This window comes from Excalfactoria chinensis, chromosome 6 (genome assembly GCF_039878825.1).
Source record: "Excalfactoria chinensis isolate bCotChi1 chromosome 6, bCotChi1.hap2, whole genome shotgun sequence".
Taxonomy (NCBI): domain Eukaryota; kingdom Metazoa; phylum Chordata; class Aves; order Galliformes; family Phasianidae; genus Excalfactoria; species Excalfactoria chinensis.
Genome location: NC_092830.1, coordinates 15,936,671 through 15,958,026, shown reverse-complemented (window position 1 = coordinate 15,958,026; position 21,356 = coordinate 15,936,671). Strand labels below are relative to the sequence as shown.

The 21,356-nt window shown below is 41.9% G+C and overlaps 1 protein-coding gene across 15 annotated transcripts in view; it reads left to right on the top strand.

Annotated features, from left to right (window-relative positions):
• ZMIZ1 (zinc finger MIZ-type containing 1) overlaps nucleotides 1-21,356 on the top strand; it is a 318,620-nt gene that overhangs the window by 31,253 nt on the left and 266,011 nt on the right. For all 15 annotated transcript variants that reach the window (XM_072339697.1, XM_072339691.1, XM_072339690.1 and 12 more), the window contains one exon: nucleotides 15,053-15,176. The gene's annotated coding sequence lies outside the window, so the exon portion shown is untranslated. Of the gene's footprint in view, nucleotides 1-15,052; nucleotides 15,177-21,356 lie in introns of those variants that run through there.

Genomic DNA, 21,356 nt, shown 5'->3' with positions numbered 1-21,356 from the left:
CTGCTGTGCTTCTTAAAAAAATGTATCTTGTAAATGCTTTGTTTTCCTCTGATCTGTGCTAGTTCTGTGTGTTAGTAATAAATGATCATTGACTCTTTTTTTTGGTCTTGAAGCTCAAGTGTGAAAGGAGAAAGGAAACCAGAATTTTAATTTCATTAGTGTAGCCAAACATGAGATGAAGAAGCAGAAAGCTAAGTGCAAGCAGCTGCTGACTCTGGCAAGGGGTACTTGGTGAATGCTGTTTTAATGATGTTAGAGTTAGAAAATATGCTGATGAGTATCTTGAGCGAGATAAATTTATATAACTTATTGTGACTTTCAAGGGGGCTTGATTTATATCTAATAAATATTGATGGCTTGTAACTGAGTTTGTTGTACAGATAAATGCCATCTGACTATTACTGACAAGCTTGTTTTAACCTTCAGAGAAATTCTTAGGAGAGAGCCGTACTGCAAAAACTGTCAAAAAGTCACATGTCAGGATCTCTTGGTCTGCTTAACTGTGTTGCTTGTGGTGAAGGAGATGGACAGTAATTTTTTTGCTATTGTTCCACACAGCAAATGATTTCAGTGAATGCTTAATCCTGAAGCAGTCTCTTAATTTCTGGCTGTGGCAGTGAGTGCTTCTGAATTCCTTATCCAGAGTCATTGGAAATGCCTTGTAATCCTTCTGTTTGGATTTACCAGCAGTTCCAGGGGTCGCAGCCTGTTGAACAAGTACGTGTTGTTCTTTAAGAACATAAGCACGTGTTGGTTCTGCTTTAGCCCCTGAAAATGTAACATAATATCCAGAGACTTTTTTGAGGAAGCTTTTGAAGAGACTGTTAATATGTGGCAGTGCTTTTTTGGAGTGTAGGCTGGGGACAAACACCTGTATTAAATGGAGCACGGGGGAGTGTGCAGGTGATATAAAAAGAGCTTTACCACAGTGCACCTTTGCTTTTTCAACAGGAAGCAGTCCTCCTGTTTTTCCCCCCACTTCTTCCTGACTTGGTTACAGCTATTTGAGTGCCACTTCCTGGGAAATCTGAAAAGTAGCAGAGGGGTTTCCTGAGTTGTGTTTTATATCATCAAAACAGCATGTGTATCTGAGAGGGATGGTTGCATTCTGTCTGGGGGAGTACAACACATAGGTAGGGTTTGTTCTGATAGAGCCACTAGCATATGCTGTTGCACTAATGTTGCTGAGGTGTGTGCGGTGCGGAGGGAAGCAGTGTAGGCAGGATGTTAGTGCTTGGCCCTGCTGCTGAGTGCTGTGGGAGCCGCTGCATGCCATGTTGACTGCATCTCTGCTTCTTACCAGTACTTCTCCAAAAGGAAGGTGCTGTCACTTGATAGATTGTGGAATAATGTGAATTAAGGGCTCTATAAAACTACTACATGACCTGCTTTCATTAATGGTAATTCATCTGTAATCATGATGAGACTTTTCAAAATGTATTTTCTGATTTCTGCATTAAAACTTGAGATTAGCATCTCCACTGTGTTAATTAAAAGTGTGTGATTTCTCTTAAAGTCATGCTTCTTTCTTGTTCTTATAATGTAAAGACAGGAAAGAGAGGCTCTGGAAACTATTGATCTGATGCAGCCAGCACTGTCAGTCTGGGCTTTACTGAAGTCATTGCCAAAAATATGATCACCTCCAGTACAGCAGGGATTTTGATCATGCTCTGATGTGTAAATTTAAGTGCCTGTATAGACAAGTGTCAGCAGAGTTCCCTTGCAACGAAAGCAGAGCCTGTTTGCATCATCAGGTGTTAAACCAGATTTTAAATGAAGTGGTTTTGTTTCCCTCAAAGTTGTTGATTTCATCATTTGAAAGCAAATGTTCAGATTAATTGTGGAAAACATCCTAGCAATGTGAAGAGATGGCTTAGACTCTGAGTACTTATTGATGGACTTTCATTTTTTTAAAAAAAACTACAGATTCCCAAATCATTGTTTTAAGGTGGCTAGTACTACTACTTTCTGGCTGGCAAGCTTTGCTTGCCTTTTTGCATCTGTACCTATGAATTTTTGCTTCCATATAGTAGTTATGCCTTGGCTTTAGCATTCCTGTAGTACAAAGCTGATGGTTGTGACCTTGGTTTTTCTTTGGCCTATTTGAGTAATTAAGTTTGAAACAGCTTTGAGTAAACATTGAAATGCCAATGTATTTTCTTTATATAATAAAATTTTATTATATAAATTTTATCCAAAGTGCGATTGAAAATTGCACTACTGTTTCAAACATAAGATGTAAAGGAAGGACTGAGCAATTCTAAATAAGAACAACATTTCTTAAGTCTTTTCTAGTTTAACCAACCTAATGTTTCCAGTATACCTGGTTAGGATCTTTTGATTACTATAATTATGTATAATAACAAAGCTCAAGTCCTTTTGAGAATCCCAAGGCAATTTCCAGTGGTGTTTGTGGATGGACTAATTATTTTACTATATTTGGAGTAATGCCTCTTAGCTCTTTTTATACTTTGGCATCACTGTAAACCAAAACTTTTCTTGCTGAGGACTTAATTGGTTCTAATTTGTTGGCAAGGTAAAGGCACATGGGAAACGGAGAGTAGAGCTCTGTTGGATGGAGGCTCCCTTTGTGTGTTACTTAGTTTGGCATTTGGGGTGTTATCCTGGAGTGTTGCAGAGTTTCAGCTCCTGATTGATTGGGGAACTAGTGCACACTGTATCTGATTTTAAAATAATTCTAAAAAAGGGCTGGAGAAAAGACCACTCTTAATAGCTTGGAAACAGTTTTTTTGAAGGAGTGGATTCTTCTGAGAGGTACCACTGCTTCCTCTACTTCCACAGCTGGAGTCCTGAGAGGCCCAGGTAGCACATGAGCCTCAGCTGGTGTATTACTCTACTGCTGCTGGCTGTTGAGGTGCTGGGAACTGGCAGACAGGAAAAAATTTGTATTGGCTGTCTCTTACTAGTTCACTTCCTCTGGTAAGCTCGATTTCTGTGTATCTGAACAAAATCTAAATTACTGTAAATTCCTCAATAAAATGATCTTAGGGACTTACATGGGGGTGGTGCTGGAATGTGTGAAAAGTAGTGTGTTTTCATTTTTTTTTTTAATAATATTGAGGTGTCCATTAAGTCTCACATACTGGAATGCGTATATACCCCACATCGCTATATCCATAATGCAGTGATAAAATCATTATATTTGATTTCTCTTCACTGCCATGTCTGTTCTTTGGTTTAGTCTTACGACTCTGGGTTTTTGTGATAGTCTTTAAGAAACGGTACAATACAAAGCTAAAACAAAGTAGCAGCCATCTGATAACATGCATCTTGTGGTGGAAACAGGAATGAGGATGCCAGCTGGTAGCAGTGGGTCTCATCTGCGTGTTGCATCCTGTACCAAGGAGGGTCATTAAAGGTGGGAGGAGAGAGATATTTTGATAAAACAAGAAGCTGAGTACTTGAGAAAGTGTGTTATTTTTAAAAGTCAAAGGTAACTGTCAGCAGAACTTGTCCTTTATTCATCAGAATGTATTTTTGTTTAAATTCTCTGAGCAAAACTATGCCCACATTTGTCAGAATGTTCTTGTGCCATTCAGGCATGTCCCTACAAGTACTTTTTTGGCAGTTTTGGTTCAAGTTCAGATATTTGCATTGTAATCTCAAAAGGCAACTTCAGTGTGCGAAGCCATACATACCTTTACATAAAAAAGTTGTTGTAACTGCAATTTGACACAGCGCCAGTTATTACCTACTGCTCTTCAGCTGTAATCTGTGTGCAGCAGCTTGTTTCCTCTCTTCTCTTGAGGTTAAACTGGTACCATGGGGGGAATGTGTCACCTCCTGAGAGCAGAAGGCATCCCTGAAGCTGTGTGGTAGAGCTGCTGGTGAGGAGAGGCTCACATGCTGAGAGCAGGAGGCAGCCAGGCTAAGCGTGGGCATGGGGACTGAAATGACTTCACATGAGTTCTTCTTCCTACTCTGTTGATCTAGAAATGGCTTCACTCGTTTGTGTGGGGGGACAGAGAATGAGCTGTCATGTCATGGCTCCAAACAGGGAATCACTGAAGAGGAGCATGGGGTCCACAGTGCAGATGTGCTGCTGTTGCGCAGCGACAGCTGCATGTGGAATGCAAGCACAGCCTTCCTAGCACTCCTGAGCAGCGGACAGAGCTGGAGAGTGGGTATCTGTCTTCAGATAAAAGATTTGCAGGGCTTGAGCATAACTTGTTAGAGAAGCAGCAGAAGATTGGGAAACAGTCGTTTCTGCCAGCTGAAATTGCTCTGGTCTCTGGAGACTTGGCAGTGTGATTCACCATGATGAAATATTCAGGTTTTAATCACCATTGCCTGGTGCAGAAACTATAACTTGGCCATTTCTAAGATGTCCTTTTGTTGTTTTTTTTTGTTTGTTTGTTTGTTTTTGTTTTTTAAATGGCTATCTGGACAGCCTGGGCTGGTTGTGCACTCCTACACACTGTTTGTGTGAGCCAGGCCTTGCTGTACGGCCCAGTAATACTGTGATTGCAGCCCTGATGCTCTGCTGTGCCTGACCCCAGTTTGGTCTTCCTCCTACAGCTCTGCCAAGAGTTGCTTAGTAATTGCTATGGGTGTATGAAGTAACCATGCACCAGAGGGAAAACACATCTGTCCTTTGTGCTCTTTAAAGACTGGTAAGAAAGGGCTCATGATCTTAACGTGCAATTCTAATGCTGGGTCTTAAGGGATGCCAGACATCCTTGGGCCTGTTCAGTGGTCTGAAGGTTTGTGTGTTAATGACACCAGAGGAAATGCCTGTGTGTGAAACACAGGCTTGATCTGAGCAGAAACCTCACCTAAGACCCTTTCCTTTTTTTCCTTGTTTGTTTCCAGATGGACCCTAGAAATATTTAAGTTTTTTACTATTGCTTCGATATTCCACTTTCTCCAAATACATTGTTACAGCAACATAAAACTAATTTCTCTTAAGAATCCTTGAGCTCACCCTGAAAGATGGGAATATAAGGAAAGAATAGAACTCCTGGTGCTATTAATGAAAAGATATGTGCATGCAAGTAAGAACAGCCTGAATTTTGCTCTCAAATGCATTACTGCATTTTGTAATCCCCATTGCCCTTGCCTATGTTAAGGTCTGTTTTGCACAGCTCAAGTGTGAAGTAGCAAATAGGTAATATTAGACCTAAGCTATGTGCTTGTGTGCATTTATTTTTCCCATCAGGATTCCATTTAAAAGGTATTTTGGTATTTGGGAAGAAGCATAGGGTCTATTTTATATCAGAGATAAAAATGGATATGCCTCTTTGGAAAATCTAAGGTGTCTGTGTTGGACCATAAAGCCTTGATTGAGCTTGCTGCAGCTGGAAGGATTCAGATGTTTTCTGTTTTTTCTTACAAGGTTTTAGTTTGTTGATTAGTATTGATTGCTGAAGGAATTGACCATTTGAGTAGGTGCGGAATCAAATAATCCCCTCCATTCTTGCCTTTCAAATCCATTGTCATGGAACAAGATGCTGAGAAGCTTTGCATGTGTGCCTCAGCGTGATGGGAAATTCTCTCATAGCACCACTTGTTAAAAAAAAAATGATAATAATAAAAATTGCACCTTTTCTTCATCTCCAAGCACTACTGACAAGCAGTATTTGTGTATAAATTTGGGGGTAATCATTTGTAGTTGCATCTAATAGAAAAACAACAGGAGGCCAGAAGCAGCAGCTTCTTGACATGTCTTAGTAATACTGACACAATGAGATCTGGCCTTCTAAAATCCTATGGGTATTTCTGATACATAGGTGACTTTTCCCATGTATTTTATTCAAGTCTACTACTGATTCAACTCTCCTTACTCATATCCCATATTAATGGAGTTCCTGTAACTAATGCAGCTGTTAATTTCTTATGTCAAACTGAACTCTGAGATACTGGTGACAAAATGAACTGTCCTTCTCCCACCTGCTTAAAACCTTTGCAGTAAGGCATGGTGAATGACAAGTGTGTCAAGGTGCTGGCCACGGAAGCTGGAAACAAGCAGTTGATACTATGGAAATTGTGTGGATTTTGATAGCAAAATTTAGGAGAAACTCTGTATTAATTGGAGTTCCCAGAGTATAAGTTTTGGGTGATATTTCTAAGAGGTCACTGCTGTCAAATGTAATTCAGAATGAATCAAACAGGAGATGCAGGATCAGCTACATAAGCCTTATTTCTGATTGCCTTCTGTGTAACCCAGGGGAGTTAAGTGATCTCCACTGTGTGCTATGGACAGGCTGTGCAGCAGGGTGGGTACCTGTAGGCACCTCAGGTCTGACTGCGCTGCTGGTGGCTCCTTCTGGCCTTGGACTTAAATTTCCTCTTCATCCTACTACATCTTCTGTTTGTAGAGGAGCCATAGTAATTAATGTGAAAATAAACACTTCTTATTCAATGTATTCTATTTAAAAATAATTGAAGTATTAGAAATTCTTTAATTGGAGAAGAAAAATATATACGTGGCATGTAAAACCTGTGAGGAAAAGTCTCTAAGTTGGGGGGGTGGGAGGGATGGGGTACCATTAGTCATGAATTGCATCATGATGTGGCAGGCATCTACATAGCGTGGTTGTACTCCTGTGCAGGAGATGGTCCTCATAAGGGTTTATTTGGAGGTAGTCATTTTGCTTTCTGCTTTGGTTTCTGATTAGATTCTAGGGGCTGAGCTTCTCATAGCTCAAAATTAGCTCTTCGATAAATTTCCAGCAGGAAAAGATTAAGAGCTTCAGGACAAGCAAATGTGGCTGGGGTGGGAAATATAGCAATAATATAAATACACACACGCACATATATATACATACATTTGTAGGTTATGGCTCACTGATTCTTTGTCTACTCTGGGAGACCAATGCTCCAAGTACCAGCAATTGACCACTGATTTACAGAAGCCTTACTCAAAGCAAAGAAAGCATCAGAACTGGGGAACAGAACAAGAGAGTTCCTGACTCCCTTTTTAAGATGCAAATAAAATATTAGTTAAAATGTAGGTTGTTACTAAAAAATAATATGAAACATTAATAATATAAATAGACAAATGCCTGCAGTTTGGAGAAGTGGCTGAGGTAACTGAAGCAGAACTGTTAGTCTTGTGCTGATTTTGCAAGCCTAGAGGTAATCCATCAGTTTTATGCAGCTCTCTGTACTGCAGATACAATGCATGGGAATTATAGTGCCCCTGCACAAGTCTTTACTAGCAATTGATATAATTGCCAAATGATCTTTGCGTATTGATAATGAATTTTATCTGTTCTGCATGTGGCCTTCCCTGGGGTAGTGTGAAACTGGAACACCAAAATGATTTATGAAATGGAAACCTGTTTGAGAGCTCATACCAGTGGTGGTTTGACAGTTGTTTGGCTTTGTTATTTTAAGTGTTTTATCATTGTATCAGTTCCTGAAAAAAATAACAAAGGTGTGAGTTTGTGTGCACAGATGCTGCTGCAGCAGACTCAAACATCCCATACGTGAAGGCGCTGTCTTGAAAATTAGAGAATGCAAAATAATTGAGCCCTGTATGGATCTGTGATAATTTCATTAGGCGTGCAATGCTATACTGAAAGATTCATTTCTTTTCTTACAAACAGTAAGGAGAACTTGCAAGCTGAAACAGCTACTTCAGAGCTGTTGTGCATCAGACCTATCTGTGATTGTCCAGAAATTTGCATTTGGAAGATGTGGGGAAGTTTGTTCTTGTGTTCTTATGTGAGCCTTGTGTGAGATCTGGGAATGGTATGGATGGTGGGCAATACGGCAGAGCCCCACAGCCAGGGATCCAACCTGGGGTGTTTGGATAATATCTCCAGATAAGTTAGTGAAGAGCAATGTGTTTTACAGACTAGATGCAATGAAACAGCAGTTGTAACTTCTGTAAATGTGCTCTGAGGGACGGAGACGTAAAATTCAGTTGTTTCAGAAAATTGCTTAAACAAACTAAAAATAAAAAATCAAAACATAGCAAGAAGGCCATGTTATGAGTAATCCATCCTTTTGCACAAGGCAGAAATTTACATCCATTGCCATATGCAGAGCAGCCCTAGCCCCAGAACCCTCACAGACTGCAGAGCCCTTCCCTTCATCGTGTTGGTGGCTGCCATTGCTGTGCGTGGGGTGCTGCCCTGGTGCTGACAGCTGTGTGCTGGGCCAGAGCTCCCACCTATTTCCTGGGGTCTGTCCCCCACTGTCATGGCCTTGCAGGGAGATGAGCATCTGTTAGGTGGGCTGGGCCTTTTCCTGGGCTGATGTGGAAATGTGGAGTTGTTGGGTGCCACGTTGGTCATGTGTGCAGCTACTCCTACAGTGCTGGGTGCAGACAAGGATTAATGTTCTGCTGGGACTGATCAGGAGTTCCTTCATTTGTTGATGTATCAGGAAATCAATTCACTGATCTAATGGTTCGTGTGTTATTATTTTAATGCTGCTGTTGCCTTCCTTGAGGCTCTGTATAATGAGATAGGAACATATTTCTAAAGGAAACCTTTTACATGTAGATCTGCACTAATGATGGTTGGAAGTACATGTCATTATATTTTACAACAAAGCTGACTGTAAACAGGCAGTCTCAACAGAGTTTTCCAATGACAGCAGCTTTCCTGGCTACTTTGGTATCAACATTTGGCATTATTTGGTTGCTCAACTCACTGCATTCTTGAATCATTTTCAGGAGGGGGAAAAAACAAACAAACAAAAAAAAACAACCTCCATAGGACTTGGATTTGGGAGCAGACAAAGATTCTTTCTGTACCTCTTTTAATAATTTTTTTTTTTCCCCTACATACACAGAGATGTTCCAGGTTGGTGCCCTCCCAGCAATCAAAATGCTCTGGGGGCTCCTAAGGATGCCTCCAAGGTGCGATTGGGGTGTCCCTGGGCACTGTGGCTGCATCCTGCAGCACTACCACAGCTTGTTGTAGTGGAGGCAAGTTCCTTTAAATCAGGTTAATTTGGGTTCCAGCAGCAGCTGTGGCTTTCCTGCAGCAGCTGCTTCAGAGCAGGTCAGGTAAGTCCTTGCGTGCTGCACTCAGATGTGTCATTCCCGCTTTGCTGTGTTTGAAACTAGTGAACTTCAATAAAATTGGGGAGGATGAAAGCTGAGAGAAAGCACCTTTGTAAGACCAGCTCTCAGTTTATCCCTAAAATGGACAAGAACAGGACTGTGCTTTCTCATGCATCCGTCAGCATGTCACAGCCCAGTGAGGTGCCACCAACTGGCAGTGGGCTCCATGTTCCCGCACTGATACAAGTCACTCTGAGCTGATAAAAGCGTTAGGTCTAGTCATAACTCTCCTCAGTAAAGGTTCACAATAGCTTCAAGAGACTGTCTGAGTCTCAGTCGCTTTATGAGCTCCTGCTGTCAGTTCAGTGACAGCCAGGCTGTTCTGCACATTATCTATTTTGCAGGATTGCTTGCTGGCGAGCAGCTTGGAGTGAAGGCTTCATCTCCATGAAGTTGCTGGAGGTGTTGCCATTGACCTTGGTACTCCTTCTACCCCTGCATTTCCCCAAGTGAACAAGTATTTCAGGTCGGTGTTGCATCTGTGAGTGCTGTGGGGGAGGCTATGGCCGTGCTGGGCTAGTGCTGTAGGAGATCAGCCCTCAAATGGGATGGTCCCCAAGAGTGTTGCTGCCTGTTCACTGCCAAAGACAGAAGCCTCCTTTCAGCCCTTCTGCTTCGTGTTTTGGCCTCTCTCCCGTTGCCAAGAATATTTTTACTCTGCATCAGGAGAAAATGAATTCATGCCTTCAGGATTTGTACTCTTTGCTCTGTGCTATGTGATAGCAACCCAGCGAGATGTGCAAGTGGAAACTGCATTAATGATTGATAAAAGCTGAGAGCTGTTTAAATTTTTTTCCTGTTTAATGACTATCAATAATTTAATGCATTTACTGTATGTTTTTAAGAAATAACACCCATATTGCAGGCTTGAGTTTAATAGGCTAAATGATTCAAGCTTCAAAAAAATACCCATTTACAGCATAAAATGTATCCTCTTTTTAATTGAGAATAAGACAGAAAAGTGGGAAATGGAGCTCGTATAGCAGATCACAAGAAATCAGTGTGGTTGAGCAGCAAGCTGTGGGATTGACACTGGCTGCCCACCTGGCTTTGTCTCCCTGTGCTTCAGGTACTGAGTCCCCCAGAAACATAGCTAGTTGGGTTCTCAGCACCTTGTCACCTCGGCCACTTTGTGGGCTGAGCAATGTGGCCTCCAGACAAAGGGTTGCTGCTTTCTAGTTCTGCCTTAAAGGGGAAAAATAAATGTTTTGTAAAATTTCTTCTCTCCTTGTTTCTTGGGTTGGGGGCAGGCTTTTAAAATGAACGTCTTCCCTTGTGCTTGAGTGAGCTGGGGTTGGTGTTTGCATATAACACATCTGGAACAAAGTCTTACTAGTGCTGGGTATGAACATTTGGTTGGTGGTTAAGAAAAAGTTTCATTAGTATTTTCATTATTGGTAGTCATTGCAGTTGAAGACTGATAAGTAAGAATCAGGTATGGGTTGATTTGTTTTAATAAGTGTGTTACCTAAGTGCATTTATGTAAACTGAATTTTTCACAAGGACTGACTTTCACGAGGACCATTTTAGGAGTTTTTTCATGACAAAAAGCAGATGGGGAAATATCTGTGTATATTTAAGCTGCAAAATGAATTATGTAAACACCTCTAAATAAAAATGCAGATGTTTAATTCATTTGGCATTTGAATGAAACTTGTTCAAATTTAATAAGTGTGGTTCTTGTTTAGGAGCTGTATTTGACATAAATAAAACACAGTCTTTATACTTGGACATCTGTTGATGGGTAAATCCCATAGCTTCCATAATACCTGGGAAAAATCAAAGGAAAGCTTGAGACTGCATTTTGATTCATGCTTACCATGTTTTTATCCTTCGGCTGCACTTCTCCAGCAATATTATGATGACTTTTTTTTTTTTCTCTCTACAGTATTTGTAATAGATACGAAAGAGAGAAGGAGCACAAGTACTTCTTCTTAGCACAGATATCATCCTGGGGAAATAATGTTGGTATCTGAAGAAACTTGATCCACCACAATACCCTCAGTTCCGGTGGGGGTATTTACTCTTTTCTGTGTGTACAGATACTTGTGCGCACACGCAGGATAGGGATATGCTTTTAACTCATCCTTAACTAAATGAGAATTTCTTGATTTCTTGCTTGGTTTCTGTTGCTGTAGGAAGTATGATGTTGTGTCCAATTTTAATATCTTCCCCAATGCTAGATATTAAAATAAAGATCAGAGTAACAACTTGACATGAAGGACTGAGGCTCCTGGCTTCAAACCATGGGTTAGGGTCTAGCCTCAAGAGCTAGAGGCAGCAGGGCTGGAGAGGCTCAAAGGGCACTCAAAACAGCAGGCACAGATAGGGTGGCCCCTGGAAGCACATGCCCACAGCCTGGTCTGTGCCTGGCCTCCCAGTCAGAGCCTTGTCCCCCAGTGCCACTGGTGGCAAAGGGGCTGGAGGCCGGTGTGTGACATACAACACCATTCTAAGGGACATTTTAACCAAGGCTGAGCAAGAATTTCATCATAGTGGTAAGGAGTATTTTTCTTTTATTCTTAACTTGCTTATTTTCTGAGGAGAAATGGAGATTACTTCTCCCTCAGTAGATATTCATGGAATAGTTATTTGAAGAAGTTGGAAAAAATAAAAAGAAAATAACTTTTTTTTTTAATTGCATTAGAAAGTTGACCTATTTCTATTAGCACACACTGAGTGAGCATGTATTTTACCTGAAGGAAAGTAGCCACTTGGAAAATGAAGACTGAACCTAGAACAGACTGGTTTTGTCCCTATGAAGTGCGCAATCTGGTGATGATGCACTTTTTATTTTTTTTTAACCCTGCTTTGCCTTATGTGATAGTGTTTTGGGGCATGAGAGGGTTGCTGTTATACACAGTGAAGCTCTGATCTAATTCCTTTTTTTAGTTCTTGTGATTGAGGTAATAGACATGAAAGATCTAGGAAATCTGACAAACCCAAATGTATTCCAGGCTGACTGTTTGGTGGGGCTTCCCTTTATCAGGGCAGCACCCCAACTGCTGTTATCCTCAGCTGGGGAGCGTGCTCTTTACCAGCCCTATGGTCCAGGCTGGAAGTGAGGGGAGCTGCTTTCCCAAAACTCATTATTTTCTGAACTTGGGCTAAAAATTAATTAAACTGAAGATTACATCCTGGTGAATCTCAGGAATGATCTCTTAACCACAGGAAGTGGACAAGCTTTAGCAAATATCTGGAAAGTATGTTTCTAGCATGCACCAAAAGGAATGAACTTGGCAATGATCCTTTGGAATGGTGAGTTAAATTTTAGTCGAATTCACATTTCAGGACAGCTGGTCCAGTTTTAACCTTCAGTTTGAGTACTGCTTGGAATCATGATGTGTGGTGTAGGTACAGTGGAAAGCCATCTCTGACTGTGAGAGCTGAGGACTGTTTTTATTAAGCTAGATTTAAGAAAGCATCTTGGCTGAATCTGCTGTAGGAGTTGACTCACACTCCATATGAGGGTGTTTGTCTTAACATATGCCTCTTCGCTTATCTACTGTTGATGTCAACGATTTGTTGGGTTCCATGTCGTGTTTCCCAGTTTTATGTTTGTTTCCTTCTCATACTAGCTGTATACCCAAAACATTTTGACATTTTCTTATACAGATTCTCTCTGGTCCTGCCAGAAACTTAGTCAAGTCTCACGGTACAGTAAGCCATTTTGCTAGGTTTCTCCAATTAGATTTTGACTTTTAGGTAATGCGTTACTTCACTTCGTTTAACTTTATATTTTTATTGCCTGAGGATCTGAGAACAGAACAATTTCACTTTCTTTGAGAGAAGTGATATCTGAGTCAAAACTACACCACTAAGTGGTACTTGTGACAGATTTCTGTCTTTCTGAGGGTGCTGTTAATAAACTTCTGAGTTTTGCACTTAGCCTTCTTTTTTTGCCACCTTGATTTTATGTTTGACTAAAAATATGCTTCCTCCAAGGCTCGTACATTGACTTAAAATTTTTCTCTTGGCAGTATGAGGATGAAAGTGTAAAATTTTAAGCACTTGAAATGTAACCAATCTATCAACTCCTAGCAGACTTTACCTGACTACTGTTGGGGTCTCTCTTGGCAGAGAGAAAAATGCTTCCTAAAGCATACTTCTGATTTAATAATAAAATGGAAGTGATGCAAGCTAGAGAGATAACTAGAGTGTGTTTGGGGGCTGTCACTTTAGTGAGCAGGTCTGTGTGGGGCTGCTCTGTCAGTGTTGCGTGGGAGGATGTTGGGAGCAGCTCACTGAGGACTGCTTCTTGCCATGCCTTCCTGCTGAAGCACATTTACCCCTCTTGAAGAAAGGTAATGGCCTGAGTGCTGCTGCTGTGGTCTCCTGTTTGGTGCTGGAGCCTGTCAGAGGTAGGGGTGCCTAGGAGGGATATAGGACAGGAAGGAGATGGAATTAGCCAATGTGCGAAAGTTTGCCTTCAGGGAGTAGGCTGGGGAGTCAGAGTTTTGAGCAGGTAAATGCTATATGTCAGGTTCCCTTCTGCATTGCTGGATGTTGCAAGACCTATTTTTTGTGAGTATAATAAAACAGAAGAGGTTTTGAGTTGCTAATCTTATTCTTTTTCTCCTTAGTGCATGTTTTTCCTGTTGTTTTTTTTTCTTCCTGTGATCTTTACTTAGTTTTTCATTGTTTATTTACACTGCCACTGTTACTTCATGAATTCTTTAAATCATCGCCTATCTAGAGGGGAATCTGGACAGAATTATTCTTGCAGCTTTAAGTCTTGCTGACAGGAGAAGAGAAGAGCAGAGCTGTTGTCCCCTAGAGAAATGCAGGAACTGTGGCCATTTGGAATCAGACAGACATGGTCGGCTTGGAGGGGATGTTTTTTCTGGAAGTGCTGCATTTTCTGTTGTTCTGCATCTGTTGGGTCCCTTGCACAGAATCACTTTGGGGGGACCAAGATTTGCACTGAAGCAAGTGGGATAATTGTCTTTTGGGGGGATGGGGAGAAGGTGTGTGGGAAGATAGCATTAACTCTTTTCATTATTTTGAGGACTTGCATTTGGATTTTCTATGGGACAGAAAAGGGTAGTTTTCCATGTGAGCATGAGCTAACAAAATGTGATGGAGGACAGACTGGATGCGTTTCTCTTTGTTCATTTGTTGTGGCAAACCCTGAGTGGATTGCTATTTCCTCAAATACATTAATGGCTTGCATACATCCTTCCACTTGATTTGCCTGCCTTTCATCAGAGGCAGGTACTGGAGGTAGGGAGGGGCCCATTAATTCTGTGTATCTGTAAATTTCCTTAAATTCCTGGTCAGAATGGGGTAAAGAGTGTCTGAGATACAGTCTGAGGTGAGCATTTGTGGTTTATGGCAGCGAGGCAGGAGAAAAATGGATTTCTAGATGTTATCATTTTTCACAAGTAGGCTCTTCGGTTTCCTTTCCCATCATTTTGGCATTTCTTTTTTTCCCTTTTAATTGTACAATTCAGTATACCTGGACTCAACATTATTTTAGAACAGTAGTTGCTTTAGGAAGATTAGTTACTTTCAGAATAAGAAATAGAAGTTATGAGTGGTTGCACATCTCGTAATTCATAAGCACTTGAATGTCAGTGTATGCCTATGTGTTGAGCATGCAAGTTGGAATTTGCCTTTTGCCAACTATTTTGATAGTAAAAACTGTTCATTTGAATCTTTACAGACATGGGTGTGAGCTTGACTGAAGCGTATTTACTTCATTAGATAAAACTAGGGCTCAAAAATATTTTTAGATGGGACTTCTTATCTCATTCTGGTATAGGTGAATCCACTTCCATTTTTCTTAGCAGTAGCTGACTCAGCCGTCACATCTATGCCTTCATATGGTCATGACAGGAGGAGACAAGACAGCTCAAGCTGATGCTTTGGGACTGGAGAAGGAGAAGCACAGTAGTTTGTCCAAGGAGTTGTAATCTGTAGCCTCTTAAAGAAACAAACAAAGAAAAAAAAAAAATCAAAAACCCTAATATTTCTTTCATTTATTTATTATTTGCTTTTTTTCCCACTTAGGAAATACCATTGTGCTGAGGAGGAAAACAACACCCTGCTCCTTCCCCCTGACTCCTCCTCCCTTTCTGCTTGCTGAATTAGAAGCTCCAGGAATGTTCTAATTGGCGGCGGCCTCTTCAAAAAGGTAAGAGGTAATGATGTGTTTTCTAAGGTGCCTTGCCTGTTCGTCTCTTTGTGGAAACAAGGGTGATGCTAGAAGAAGCTTGTCTGTATAGAGCTGAGACAAATCTCTTGTCTAACACGGACTGCCCTTCTGCTGTCTTTAACAGTCTGATGTGAACAGAAGCTTTTGTGCACTTCTTGTTCCATGTCTGGGTGCAGGATACAGTTCCTCTGCAGATACTGAAGAGGAGATGCATTCTAAATGCTTGCAAGGAAATAATACATGTAACTGTTGTACTGCTGACTGGTCGAATCTTTTTCTCACTGTCAGCTTTGGTGAGAAGATGGTGAGATTGTTCTTCAACTCAGCTTCTCTAGACCCATGTCTTACAAGGTTTTCCTTCTATTATTATATTTTTAACCCATCTTCTCTGAGGTTTTTAGTGATTTCGTGGCTACTTGTACCCCTGGTGGGTAAGATATGAACCAGCTGGAACACCAGCTCCATATCAGAATGGTGTGTTTTGTGAAGAGTCGGAGACAGTCTGCGATTCCTCACCTCCTCAGGCTTTAAGTTTTGGGCAGAAGCACAAAATGCAGTGGGTGAGAGTTAAAATGCAGCATCTTCTTTGTGGTTCCTCCTAAGCAATTAAACATTGTGGTTATATCTGATGGTGTGATCCACATGTAATCCTTATAGTTCCTTCTACAGAAGTTGTCAGGATATACAAAAGAGAAAAGCTTAGCTCTATGATTCATAGAGCAGAATTGAGGTGCTTTAGCAGACCGAAGTAAGTTGCTGGATAAATTGCATTATGCTTTGATAACAAACCTTGGTATTTAGGTTGACATTTGTTCAGGAACTGAAAGTAGTGCCATAGGATGTTACTTTCCATTGCGACTTTGTGCTAGAGGCGAATTCTTGTAGTGAAGGCAGTGTGTCCTGCAGTTCAGCTCAGTACCTGAGCATAGCATTGAGAGGGGGCTTTTGCTAACTTGTCTAGTTTGGGAATGTGGGAGGTCAATGCATGATTATGTTTTTCTTGCAGATTTGCTCTGTGGTACTAACCTTTGTGAGGGGCTTGGGGAGACATTGCAATGCAATAACGTCTTAAATTGCACCAGTGAGATTTGTCAGTGTTCATTTGTCAGATGCCTTGGACTGACTAAGTACACTAACTTATAAAGGATAAGCTGCAGGCAGGTAATGTGCCTCGAGATGCTCTTTCTCATTCTCCATCTCATTCTTGATGGTGCAAAGCCAAACTAAGTCTTTATTGAATGGCTGCCACCAGCTGCCTGACTACCTTCTGCAATAAAGCTAATGACCTAATGGGCAAATGTTTCTTGGAGACCTTCAGCTGAAATGGAGACAAGGAGAAACGTACAGACCAGCTACAGGGTTTTCAAGGAGTTTGCTATTTCCCCAGGGCCCCGTCTATGTAATTACCTGTCTATCGCTTTGTCTCCTATCTTTTAATGCAGGAGGAGTGTCAGACTCCAGGCTGCTAATCTTTGTTACTATGGAAAGGCTGTTTACACTCTTCTTCGTTCACTTTAGAAATGGCAATCACTGGTCCTCAGCTGGTTCCCTGAATTTAACTTAAAAACGGTTGATAGCTTTTCTCCTTGGTGCCAGACTAAATAATGCAGCCAACTGTGCTGTCACAGGCAGGCATTGCCTCTGCCACTGCAGTGTGTTGTGAGGAGGAGCCCCCAGAAGCTGCCTGGTGGCTTTTGAACCCATTTTCTCCCAGACAAGTGAAAGGTTCTGTAAAACTCTTTTGAAATGCACAATCTTGGGGCACACTGAGACGTGGGAGCCTTGGCTGAGCTGCAGGTGTGAAGGAAAGCTGTTGTTAAGATTCGTAGCTCCAGCTGAGTTTTTGTACAGTTACTGAATGCCTTCAAAATCCCTGGGCTTGGGGCTGAGGGAAGCAGAGACTCTGCAAGCTGCTTTGTGGGACCATGGACATCAGCTGCTGCTACTGCCTCCCACCCAGCACACATCTCATGTGGTGATTTGCAGAGCACTCTGTTCCATTTGCTGGGGTGTGTGCAGCCTCCTTGCTGCCACTTCTCTTTGGCTGGAGATAGCTGATTTTTTCCCTTTCACATAGCACGCAGTTCCTGAGTCTCACTGTCAGGCACACCGCCCCTGCTCTCCTTTCTGTGACAGCAAGGTGAGGGAGGCCATCCCTGTGTAGCCTTTGGGGCTGCTGCATCAGCTTGCACCCAGGAAATGCATGCTGGTTAGCCCCTTTGCAGTACCTTTGCCAAATGTACTTTAGCTGTCTGCAAATGTGTGGTGTTTAAGCAGCACAGTCTGTATTATCAAATACCATCATGCAATCTGTATTCCTTGAGGTGAAAGACTTGGGGAGGAAAGGCTGCTGTGATAGTGACATTGGAGAACCCAAGCAAAAGGAAATTGTTGCCTGTGTGTCACACCAGAGCAGAGGCAGGAAAGGTGGGGACAGGGAGGCTCCTGACCTGATCCAAGTGTGGAATGGGAACAGAAGAGAGGGCAGGGACAGGGCAGCAGTGGATTGAGTTGGCTGGTCACCCGCAGATTGCTGTGTTGTTCGCTGCTCTTAATTTTGGGCTTCCCTCCCCATCTTTAACTAAATGTATACAGAGATTGTTTTCAGGTTTTTGTTCCTTGAAAGAGCAACCATATCACAGCTCAGATGGTTTCAGAAATTGTGCACTGATTTTGAAAGAACTTTTGTCCTCATTATTCCTTCCCCTCCCTGCTTTTTTTTTTGCCCTAGTCTGTATCAACCTGAGCCATCTCCAAAGGAAAGGTGACACTGCTGCCAGCTAGCATTTCAGGTGGCCAGGCTGACTATTAGCAGTGTGCCTCTCACAACCAACCCGCCTGTGGAAAACTTACCCTCTTTGTATTTCTCTTTTCATATATAAATCAAGGTCGTAACTCTTGAGTCTTCATTGAGCATTTCAACAACGTATTTGTTTCAGATCTTCCCCCTTTCCCACCCTGCTTTTTCCCCTAAGTCCTTTGAGAAGTTTTGAGTTAGGATCTCATTCAGTCACATGCAAGGCAGATCAGTGGGAAGCTGCGTGTTGTAGGGAAATTTTGTCTAGGAAGGCCCGTACTGATTTGAACTGACTGAGTAAACTTGTACTGGGAAGTGCTTTGTAATATGTGGTCTGAAATGTCTGGGTCTGGTGCTGATGGCCTTGAAAGCCAGACGAACCACATTGGTGACTCCTAGTCAGTTAGTGTGCTGTGTGTGATGCAAACCAGACTTCCCCTTGGTGCCACTCACATGCAGGGCTGTCTGATTGAGCTGGGCTTGTGTTTAGGTTCTCAGCTGTGGATTATAAACACGCTTGTTTCTTGAAAGAGACACAGTATTCAGTACTTTCAGTAGTATTTTAGGTATAGTTTTCCTTGATGGAGCAAGAAGTGAGACCTGTGTCTTAAGGTGACTCAAGCACTTTGTTCTCCCCTTCTTCTTCTCCCCTACACCTCCCTCAAACCAGGAACCTGCTATGATTTTAGGCCTAATTATCTTTCCATCCTCTCCATGAGCATGTTTGCAAAAGAAAGGATGCTCTCTTTTAAGGAAGAGAAAGGGAGAAAAGGAAAGGCTTTCTTCAGCTTCTTGAGAACTTTTAGATATCCATAAAGTCAGTTGAATAGAGGCAAAAATGAAGGCATATGAAGAAAAATCAGTTTGCCAGCAAAATGAGCAGCTCTAATTTCAATCTTCAGACTTTTGGCTAAAGAAGAGTAACATAAGCTTTTCTGCTGCTAGAAATTGAGAATTTGGCGGTAGTGTGCAACTGTAAAATCTGTAGGCATACAGTGTAGCAGAAGCTGTCTTTATTCCTATACTGCACATGGTATTTGGCTTGGGAGAAAGTTCTTTGCTCTCTAAGAAAGTCGAGAATCTGGATGGGACTGACTGCCATTTGTACATCATATTAAAAGCTGTGTTTTATTCAGTAAAGACGAATTAATTGTGTGGACTGATGGTGCTGTTTTTTCCCCCTGGTTTCTCAGCATTTACCTAGTTCTTTCTTCTTTCCGAAACCTATGGTCATAACAGTGAGAAGCAGAATTTACTAATCTATACAATTTGGCAGGGATGAACTTTGGATGAGTTTTGGGCTGTGGGTCCTATTCTCTCTCAGTTCTCCTTAAGAGCATTTGTGGTATGCTTGAATTGTACTGGGGGGTGACAATTCAAATGGCCCAATAAGATATTGCTAGTACAGGGAGAATGGAGAATCAAAGGAAAAGGATGGAAGTATGCAAGTGGTTCACCAGTGTCACATTAATAGAATCCTCAAATCAAGTGCTCATTCACTTTAACCAGAGGTTAATTAATCAGAGTGAGTAGATAAAATGATAAGCTGCTTTTAATGAAGTGAAGCAGCTTTATTAGCAGTAAGCAAAAGCAGGATATTTGGTCTCTGGCACTTGTGGTTTGGATGGGGACCGTGGTTTGCCACCAGCTGTTGAAGTGCAGTAGCCTTTTCTTGCTGCACTTGGCAGGCTATGCTGTGTGTCTGTAGTTCTGTGGCCAATTCAGAATGCAGAAGATGAAATCAGATTAGGAGCAGGTATAAAAACAGGAATGTTCCTTATAACTATCACTTTCTATATTATACTTTTTACTTTATTCTGTTCTTACTGTGTGCTAGGTTCAGTATTTACTTACTGTCATAATTTCCTTGCAGACAGCAGAGCTTACACAAGCACAGCAAGGAAACAAAACCTGTATGTTGCTTTAGGAGAGTGGCCTTTCTAGAATGGAAGCAAGATGATCTTGCCTGGGAACTGCTAGCTTAGCCCTGTAGCTGTCAGCAGCTGTCTGCCAACCTGCAGCTTGCGGATAGAAATGCTTCAGGGAGGTGCTACCTGTATCTTTCATTCAGGTGGAGAGCTGAGGCCTACCTGTCACTGGCTGTTAAGCTGAAGCAAATTTGCTTACGCTTGTTCAAACGATCTTCTGTCCTCAGTGGTGCCTCTGTGCTGCTGCCATGTTCCCCAGTGTCTCTCCTGGAAAGCCAGAGGAGCTGCTGATGTGCTGTGTGTGGCTGTGCAGGGCTGTAAGTGCAAATACCGCTGGAGCTGTAGACTAAGTGGATGACAAAAGGAATGCACATTTGTGAGGAGGCAAATCTTTGGAATGCTGAAGTCAGTGCTGGGCTAAGTTAAATCAGCTCAAATACCCAAGCTCAAGCTTGAAATTAACTGATGACTATATATGAAGATCCTTTTTAAAATACAACTCTAAATAGTATTTTTTTCACAGAATCACCTCACAGGCAAACTCCTTACAGATTTGTCACATGGTAAAGTTACTTCTTTTTGTTTGAAATGGAGGATTTCTGCTGTTAGGCTTAATATGACTTGATAGGATGCTGGCAAGAAAATAATGTACTACCTCGCTCTCCCCCTTCCCAGGCCTGTCTGTAACAGAGCCCGCTTCCCACCACCATTCAAGTGCCAGTGCCTTCACCTCAAAAGGAGCTGACAGTTCCCTGGTTTGGCAGTGTAAGAGGTCTCGTGTGCTTAAGTGAAATGAGAATGCTGCTGTAGAGGGAACCTCTCAAAAAAGTTCTGAGTGTAGTATGGGGAAGAGATGCTGAGATCCTTGAAAGTGCACGGGCTGTTTTTTTCCTTTTACCTTGAAATGAACTGGAAACCAGCTTGTGAAGGGAAAGCTGCTGTTCAGGTGAAGTTGTGGTCACAGGCTCCAGGAGCTGGGTTTTGCTTCTTGTCCTCTTTTGGAACACAGCATGCTATTCTATTTGTGCAGCTGCGGTACGCCTCTGTCTACACTATGCATTGAATCCCTATTAGGCTTTCTGTTTGGATTCTTCTTTCTAACAACTTTTTTTGTTGCAAGTCTCAGAGTTTCAGTAGTACAACTTCAAGGTATGTGAAATTAAGTGAAAAATTGTGGCCCTTGCCTTTATACTGAAAAGATGAGGTTAATCTAGCACCTTCGGAAGACCTTGTAAATATTTGACTGGTTATTTGGCTCAACTAGTTAATGCTTAATGTGAGCATTCCCTGAAGCGCATGGCATAGGTCATGGTCTGAGGCTCACAGTGTGTGCAGTGGTTCCATGTGAAGATGTCTGTTCTCTAGTACCAGCACCCCTGAAAGTGCATGCAGGAGGAGACAGCTGGATGAGAGCTGTGCTGGCTCCAGGCAAGC